The sequence below is a fragment of the Tupaia chinensis genome, unplaced genomic scaffold (assembly GCF_000334495.1).
Source record: "Tupaia chinensis unplaced genomic scaffold, TupChi_1.0 Scaffold145889_1, whole genome shotgun sequence".
NCBI classification, from domain to species: Eukaryota; Metazoa; Chordata; class Mammalia; order Scandentia; family Tupaiidae; genus Tupaia; species Tupaia belangeri.
The window spans coordinates 1,590,946-1,599,868 of record NW_006205746.1 but is presented as its reverse complement, the minus strand read 5'-3'; the positions used below and the strand labels follow the sequence as shown (position 1 = coordinate 1,599,868).

General features: G+C 35.6%; 1 pseudogene; it reads right to left on the bottom strand.

Moving 5' to 3' along the window:
* Positions 1 to 4,074: 4,074 nt before the first annotated feature.
* LOC102484765 (putative ATP-dependent RNA helicase DDX43 pseudogene) lies at positions 4,075 to 4,927 on the bottom strand (annotated as a pseudogene).
* Between the last annotated feature and the right edge of the window lie 3,996 nt (positions 4,928 to 8,923).

Genomic DNA, 8,923 nt, shown 5'->3' with positions numbered 1-8,923 from the left:
ATGATGCTCTGTGAAGCTGACTCTCATGATAAGGTTGTAGGTTTCCATCTGGGAAACCTTCCTGAACACATTGGGCGCATGCGTGTCCATGATCTGGGCAGATTGTGGCATGGAAACCCTATTGCGGGTACGTGCTCTCTTTCTCCCTTTCTCTCTTGCTCATGAAATAAATAAACTTAAGAAAAAGAAAATGTGTTATATAAAAAGTATGCATAATTTTTTTTTAAATTGGCAAAAAACCTTGTACTTAAATCCCATTTTCAAAAATAAATTTTGATGTCCTCTCATATAAAATAGGTTAAAAGCCTCTGTGAATGAAATGGTAGATAATATTTTTTGATAGATAAAAATATTTTAACACATTCAAACAAAGCCTTCTTTGGGATATGAATGGAATAGTACAGCTAGCAGTACATTTCATAGTTCGTTTATTCCTAGTGACCTTAGCAGAAGACTCTATACCAATAGATAAACAAAAGATCCCAACTAAAAGCAAACACTTCCATATTTAACTACATTTAATCTGACAGGTAAAGGCGTCTAAAAAGTGATACATTTTTTATTAGTTATTTTCCTTTTCTTGCTCTGAACAACCATCAATGTCAGTTGCAGGGACAAACAAGACAAAAAAGAATAAATTCAACTTTGTGTTTATAGATATCTTGGTGGCCATAGATATTCTTTGTGACCATTTCTAAATCATTAGCTCTTTATGTAGAAGTAATACTGCAATGTAAAATAACTTCCGAGAGTAGAATCGTGAATTCAAACAGGGCATGGTGATTTCTTTAATTAATACAAAAAGTCAAATGATGGCAGGCTCAGCTGCAACAGAGGCACTAAGGTCCTGAAAGTATTTCAACATCAGTTCATACACAGTGGATAAAGAACCCTGGGGTGGATTTAGAAAATTTAGATAAAAAGTTCTAGTCCTACCACACAGGCAAATCACACTGTAATTCAGTTTCTTCTTAGAAATTAAATACTTAACAATAAAAAGTATGAAGTAATAATCTTTTGACTGTCCTCATTAGATGACCATGAAAAACAAGTAAGATTACATAGATAAAATACTTCACAAATTATAATATAGATATGAGGGGACATCAAACAGTTTGTGGAAAAATTAATTAAACTTCTAGTTTATTTTGGTTCAAAAATATCTTGTAATCCATGCATAGTTTGTTATAATAAACATTTTTCATGAACTCTTCAAAGACCTCCACATATGAAATATCATTACTGTATGTTTCCAAAAGAAGAATAGAATCAGTATTTGTAGCTTCTATCAAAAAACACATAGATGGAGGGGAGAAACCGTATTTTCCTTTATTTAGTTTGTTTCTCACATAAGATTGGCCCCGAATTGACACCCAGATATTTTAATGTATATATAATCTCCCACCCAATTTCTCTTTCTCTTTGTTTACACTGTGTACAAACCCTTCATTCTTTTTTAACTCAAAAGGAAAATATCAATAATAACCAAATAACTGTATAAAACAATTGGGAAAAACATCGGCTCCTCCATTCTCCTCTCCCTCTCACAACTCTGGGCACACACACATACACGTGCCCAGCAGGGTTTTCAAGCGACATTGCAAACCACATAGTTTGTAATGTGGGATCCAGCTACCTTAACCACCACACCACCAGTTGGCCCTGCAGAGTGCTTTTTAAATGTTAGAGGCTGTATTTCTTAAATGGATAACTGAGTTTAGATATAGAGGAAAATGAACAAACATACGCATACACAGAGCCAATGCTAAACTATATTAAAGTAAGTTGTAGTAATAAATAATAAATCAGTAAGAAGGCTCAATGAGTCACATGAAATAACTTGAAATCAAACAAATATCTTAATTGCTCTCATATTTCTCTCTTGACTTTGCTTTTTGTAAAGCACCTTGATTGTTGGTTACCAGTAATTATTTATATTGAAGCCTAAAATTTTCATTGTGTAATTCTCTCTCCATTCCTGGATGTGTTTATTCATGAAATAATAATACAATTTCTATCATTTATCTAACAAATTTTCAGTTGAAATCAGATCAGTTTAATAAGATAAACTATTATATAGCATAATTTAATGAAAAACTCAGCAAAACAACCCCACGAACTAAGCAAACTAGAGCAGAAAGTATTAATTAGGCCATTCAGTTTTGTTTATTTATATATTTTTTTTTGGAGAAGTTTTTGCTATAGGGCGCGTGCGCTCACCAGACAGACAGAGAGAGACAGAGAGACAGAAAGCAAGAAATCACCCTCCAGGGGGGATGACCACGCTGCAATCCCTTCTCCTTCATTCTCCTCTTGGGATCTTGGGCACACACACAGGCACCCAGCGTGAGTTTTAAGCCACCGGGTCCAGGACGCGAACCGCAGTTGACTACATGGGAGTCCAGCGACATAGCCATTATGCTAACTGCTGGTCCCTTGTTATATCATTTTCCTAATATAATTCAATGAGATTACCATCCACACTTTAAAAATCAGCATACTGAAGTATAAATAACTGTGTAAACATAAAGCTAGTAAATGGATTTGAAACCATACAGTGTTGCTGGAATCTGTGATTTTTGAAAACCATTTAATGCTGCTTTTGATAAATGTTAAAGCAGACTTTAGGCAAAGCACTTTGTTTTTACTAAATTCTACAAAGTAAACTGGTAGTTTGGTGTATTTGAAAGATTGTGTTGTTTTACATTTGGTTTTTGTTTTAAAGTTTATTTGTTTCACAAGAAAGAGAGACACATAGAGAAAGAGATAGGCAACCTTATTATGATCTCCTTGCCACAATCCACTCCAGCCTCAGCTTAGCACACTCGGGAAGGTCCTGAGATAAGAATCCAGGACCTTTTCCATGTGGGCCCATACATGTTACTACTGTGATAATCCCTGTCCCATAAAATAACCTGGACTTTTCCAGCCCAGCATTGTGATCAGTAGTGATTGCAGAAGAGCAACCACACCAGAGGATTATCTTGAGGAAGACATTGAAGGAAGAGAAGCTGATCTTTGCTAGCAGATGGTATATTACAGAATACTTGGTAGGCAGGACTGAATTGAGAAGGTTTATGTGTGACTTGTGTGCTGGGTATTTGCTTTTCAACAATTTGAGTAGTTGACATGTAAATATTTTCTCAAAAATATTTAAAACCATACTGTCTCTGTTGTTATAGAGTAACAAGCAAAATTATAAGAAATATTTTGAACACTATCTTTAAAATTCAGTATTTTGAAATTTTGAAAGTTGTTTATTAACTGTCAAGGACTATGGAGTAGAAGCAAAAATGTTTTGATATATAAAGTAAATGTTTGTGCAAAAATGTAAAAATAAATAAAAGAAACAAATAATAAAAGTAAAAAAAAAAGAAAAAAAGAACATATGTGGCCACTAGCCAGCAGGTGGTGTGGTAACTAGAGGTGTTGGATTCCCACATGGCCGACTGAGGTTTGAGTCGTGGACCTGGTGGCTTGCTTTCTCCCTTTCCCTTTCTCTCTCTCTCTCTCGCTCTTTCTGTCTGGTCAAAAAACAACAACAACAACAATAATTAACATATGAAATTAAATAAATAAATATATTTTTTTAAGAACATATGTGGGGACTTCAAAAAGTTCATGGAATCATAGAATTAAAGTATAAGTTTTTTTGGAGTAAAAATGTTGGAAATCTTGCGTAATACTTTCATCATCTTCCATAAGCTTATGAAAGACACTCTCTCATTTTAAAAATAGGTGGGTAAAAGAATTTATTTTCAATAATATTAGATTTTTAAAGTAGACACTGGATTATTTTATATATGGGTCTTACTATTTTATGAACTCATAGTAATCTTTAATTTTTGAGTAACACGGATGGCAAGCATCATTTTTTTCCCCATAGGTGAAAGGGAAATTCCTAATTGATTATGGTAAAGACTTAGAGATAATGCTGATTGCAATAAACACACAAACAAAATCTAGTTTTAGAAAATAGGCATTTGAAAGTCCATGTGTTATTTAAGTTTTACCTCTGGTAGGCTAGTACTGTTTTTTGACATAGACACTAATAATAAAACCTCTTGGGCTTTCTTAGAGATCTTCTGTAAATTTTTTTCTCCTTTTCTTTTTTAGTTTATTTGCCTTATACCTCTTAGCCATTGCCACAACCTCCTCTGAGATGCTCTGACTTGCTTTTTCTAGAATGCTAATCAATTCAGTGACAACCCCCTAATCATTTCTAGTGAAAAGGGAATTCGCATTCCAGTCCTCCCTTCTTATCCAGTATGTCCTGCTCAATGTATGCATTTTACAAATGTTCTGTCTGCAAAAAATCATAATTATAGATGTGTAATATCATGAACATCAAGACCTCAGGATACTAAGTCGGTAGCAATTACTGTCCTCATTTAACATGTTTTACATTTTTCTAATGCTTTCTCCCAATTGCTCTGTTCTTTACTGTCAAGCAGAGTCTACTGATACATGTCAAGGAATCAGATTCTTTGATAAGTGGTGAGCAGTAGCTTTTCTGCTGACAGAGAAAACAACTTTATCTTCAGGTGACATACTGTCTAAGAAGGTTTGGATGCAAATTTGGGTTTTCTTCTGTGGTGAAAATTATATTAGGTCTTAATAACCCAGTATTTCGCTTCTCTGTGATTGCAACTCGATAAAAAATACTAGCATAGACAAACATTGGCTCTTTTGAATAGGACTGGTGGACAGTCTACAACCAAGTTGCATTTGTCATAATGGTCTGCCTATCTGGATGCATATCTGACAAAATCCTTTTATCTGGAGTTTAAATCCCATGTCTACCATCTTATCTGTGCTTCATGAGGTAGATTACACTTTTGGGGTTGATAAAATTATTCATTTGAAGACCATTCATTCTTCCAGGAGTTGCAATAATGATGTCTACACCTTTAGTGTGGTCTTGCATTTTTTTAAAATTTCCACTACAACATGTACAAATCTTCTAACACGTTCCTATGCATACATAGAACATTCAGCTACCACTTGGAAAGCTAATCTGTAGTGAGTATAAGGACTCACTTGTTGAGTCTTCTTTCTTTCTCCTCTTTCTTTTCCTCCCTCCTTCCCTCCTTCCCTCCCTCCCTCCCTCCCTCCCTGTCTTTCTTTTCTTTTTGGGGGTAGCTATTGTTTGAGAATCTATTGTTAGATGAATAAATCTAGGCATTAAATAGGACAATGTCCTTCTTGTTCCAGTCTGGCTGCTCTTATAAGATCTGTATCTTATGGAACTGTTAGCATCGCCCAAGACTGAATTAGTGTTGTCTTCTGAAAACCTGTCTTTTAATGTTTTCTGTAACTTCAGGAGACCATCAAAGGGAATCTTCAAATTTACAAGTAGGATTGAGGATAGAAAATTTCTCATCGTCTTTCAAGTCCTCACATTTTATGTTAAAAATTTCCCTCCTTCAATTGTCTGTTTACACTGTGGCATTGATCTTGTTGCTGACTCTATGGGAAATAGAACATAAATCAACTCTGATGGAGAATTGTAGTTTTCTTCTGTTTTCAAACAAAATTATCTATCACTGCTTTTGTTTTGTCTGCATCACCTTGCTGCCCCAAAGTTTGGCTTCTGCCTCAGGATGTTTTTATCCTGTACCTGCTGTTTATAGTTCTTTGGATGTCTTTTATTTTTGACTCACTACCATCGATCACTGCACCAAGTCATTCCTTAATCTAAATCAGAGTGCTGGCTCCTGGCAACTACCTGCACAGACTCCTGCAGGCCAGAAGGGTCTCTCTATCTACCCTCTGGTCAGCCACTTCAACCAGCGAGGCATCTTGGTTCAGATCCTCTGTCAGCCTCCTTTACGGAGCCGTGGATATTGGTGACCTTTCTTGGGAAGCAGCAAACAAGGGGGAGGATTGACTTCTGCCTTTTTCTCTGGACATAGATCTGAAAATTCTATGCATCCAGTGTGCTGCCTGTCTCTGCATCACCCAGTCATACCTTTGCAAGGCTGGTCTCAGTGATCGCCATTATTGACAGTCATGTTGTTCTGCATGGTCAAGGCAGGTGTTTCCTACATGACATAAATGACATCTTGGACATCAGTGGACTTAAAATGCTACTAGTGTGTGGTCACCTGGGAACCTGTTAGAAGTGGGAATTTGGGATTCCATGAAGACTTTCTGAATTTCTGGGGTTGGAGATCAGGAATCAGTGTTAACACACGCTCCAGATGATTCTCAAAATTCGAGAAACACTACAGTGGGGGGATTTTAATGAAGCCAATTAGCATTAATTGGTAAAACACACAGGGCTAGACCTGTACCTTCCCTTTCTCTCATTTCCATTTGAAAATTGGAACTTAAAACATTTCTGCTACCCTTTTTGTGAGTGAATGATTATACGAATGACTTCCCTTTTAGTCTAGTTTCTTAGTATTTGCTTGCTTGGAAAGTCATGCTGCATTTTTGCATAGAAAAACATAGAAAAACAGGTCATGACCTTCCAGACAACCCAATAGATTTGTGACTTTGATATGCATAAAACAAAGGATCTTATCATGTTTTGAATATAAAAGTTTTTATTTCTTTTGGTAAAAGAGTTTGCCTAATCCCTTTGGGATATACATAAAGTATAAATTTAGAATGTATCAACAATCTACAAAAAGCAAATGAGAATAATCCAAATGATTGTTGTTTCACAGTTTTGTGGGGAAAATGAAACCTCTATGTTCATTTGTCTTATCTGATCTAACTGAGCAAGCCATCGAAATCTAGTTTTACCATATTATAAGTGCATTAGATAACTACAACTTATTTTTTATTTTCAGTGCCTCAAATACAGAATTGATATAGTAATAATAATAAGAGTGAGTATTGTTCGTATGCATGGGGTCCAACTGAATCACCAGCATCATTCTATGGAGCATTTATGGTACATATTATGAAGAAAGCAACATAAGCTGAATTTCTATCAGCAAATATAAACCCTTCTTATAATTTAATATACAGGCTGTTTAACCTTTTTAGTAATTTCTTTCTTGGAACAAAAGATCTTGAGAACTTTCTAATGAAAAATAGGCTCCTGGGTAGCTAAAAAATGGAGACCGAATAAAATGCAAATTTGTGGATAGAAACATATAGGAATCTTCTTTCAAATCCTGAAGAAGATATACATATATACTTATATACATCTTGATTATAAATTAAGCCTAAAAGATAAATGTAATCTAGTATTTTTATTGGGTCATCAGAAAAGTCATGACATTTTTTCCTGTTTTTCTATGCAGAAATGTATCATGATTTTTTTTTGATGACCCAGTATTATGCTTATCTTAGTAGTATATTGAGAGATATTAAAATTATATATATATATATATACACACACACACAGGATACATAATGAAGTATCTTCATCAAAAAAACACTCCAGGGGCCAACATGTGGTCATGGTGGTTTAAGGTGGTGGACTTTCACATGGCCTATTGTGGTTCAAGTCCCAGATGTGGCGTCTTGCTTTCCTACTTTCTCTCTCATTCTGTCCCTCTCTGGTCAGATTAAATAAATAAAGTTAAATAAACATAGTTCCTTTAAAAAAAAAAAGAAAGAAGGAAGAAGGAAGAAACTCTAATTAAAACAAACAAACAAACAAACCTCCAAAACCTTGGGAAAAGAGCATTACATGTACATGTACATGTGTTCCAGAAACTGGGTATGAATAATTTCTGTTCGATCTGTAAGACATTATGTGCCTTACATAGAGTAAGTGAGAAATGACGTGCCAGAAGTCTTGTTAATGGAAATATGTAGCATGACTCTTTGTGGAACTAAAACAAAAATCATTAAAAAACAAATTGATAATGATGTTATTTATAACTTGCTATATAATGAAGAATCAAGAATAGCAGAAAATAAAAATATTAACTAACTCAAGACGCTATTAGCAGCATAAAGATAACAAAGCATACTCCAGTTATTAGAATTCCAATGCTTCTTGTTTAAAATGTTGCCAAGTACCATGTGGCAGTCAAATTTTGTAACAGAATATTAAATTAGAGTCTTCAATAAACCCTAGCAACCTGCCAATTTTAGTTTATGAATAAGACCAAATCTTAGTTGTATTTAATTGCAAATTTAATAGGATACTAGTTAAAAACTCTTTAGCTTTATTGTGTAAAAGTGAAAGCCCATAGGAGCAAACAGGTACTGTGGTGGTTAAGACACTAAACTCCCACATGGCCAACTGTGGTTTGAGTCCCAGTGGCTTCAAAATCATGCTGGGCATGTGTGTGTGCATGCCCAAAATCCCAGGAGGAGAATGGAGGAGAAGGGATTGCAGTGTGGCCATCCCTCCTGGGGGGGTATTTCTCACTTCCCTCTCATTGTCTCTATCTCTCTCCAGTGAGCACTCAAACCTTATAGCAAAAACCTTCAAAAAAAAGTGAAAGCCAATGGAATTATCCATTATTCACCTAAAGAACTGAGGAAAAAGACCTATCTTTTATTTCAGGTCAGAGCCCATTAAAAAGACTGTGCATTTTAGAATCATGTCCAAAGATATATAAACACTAAAATTAAAACCAAAGAGAATTATATAGTAGTTGGAAATGACAGTAGAAAGGATGTCTCTATGAAGTACATGTTAAGAACAAATATACAAGAGATATAACGCATATTACTAAGAGTTCTCGGGGAACCAGCAGTTAGCATAATGGCTATGTCGCTGGACTCCCACGTAGTCGACCGCGGTTCACGTCCCGGACCTGGTGGCTTAAAACTCACACCGGGCGTGTGTGCGTGCGTGCCCAAGATCCCGAGAGGAGAATGGAGGAGAAGGGATTGAGGCGTGACCATCCCCCCTAGGGGGTGATTTCTCGCTGTCTCTATATCTCTCTCTGTCTGGTAAGTGCACACACCCTATAGTGAAAACCTCTCCAAAAAAAGGAAAAAAAAA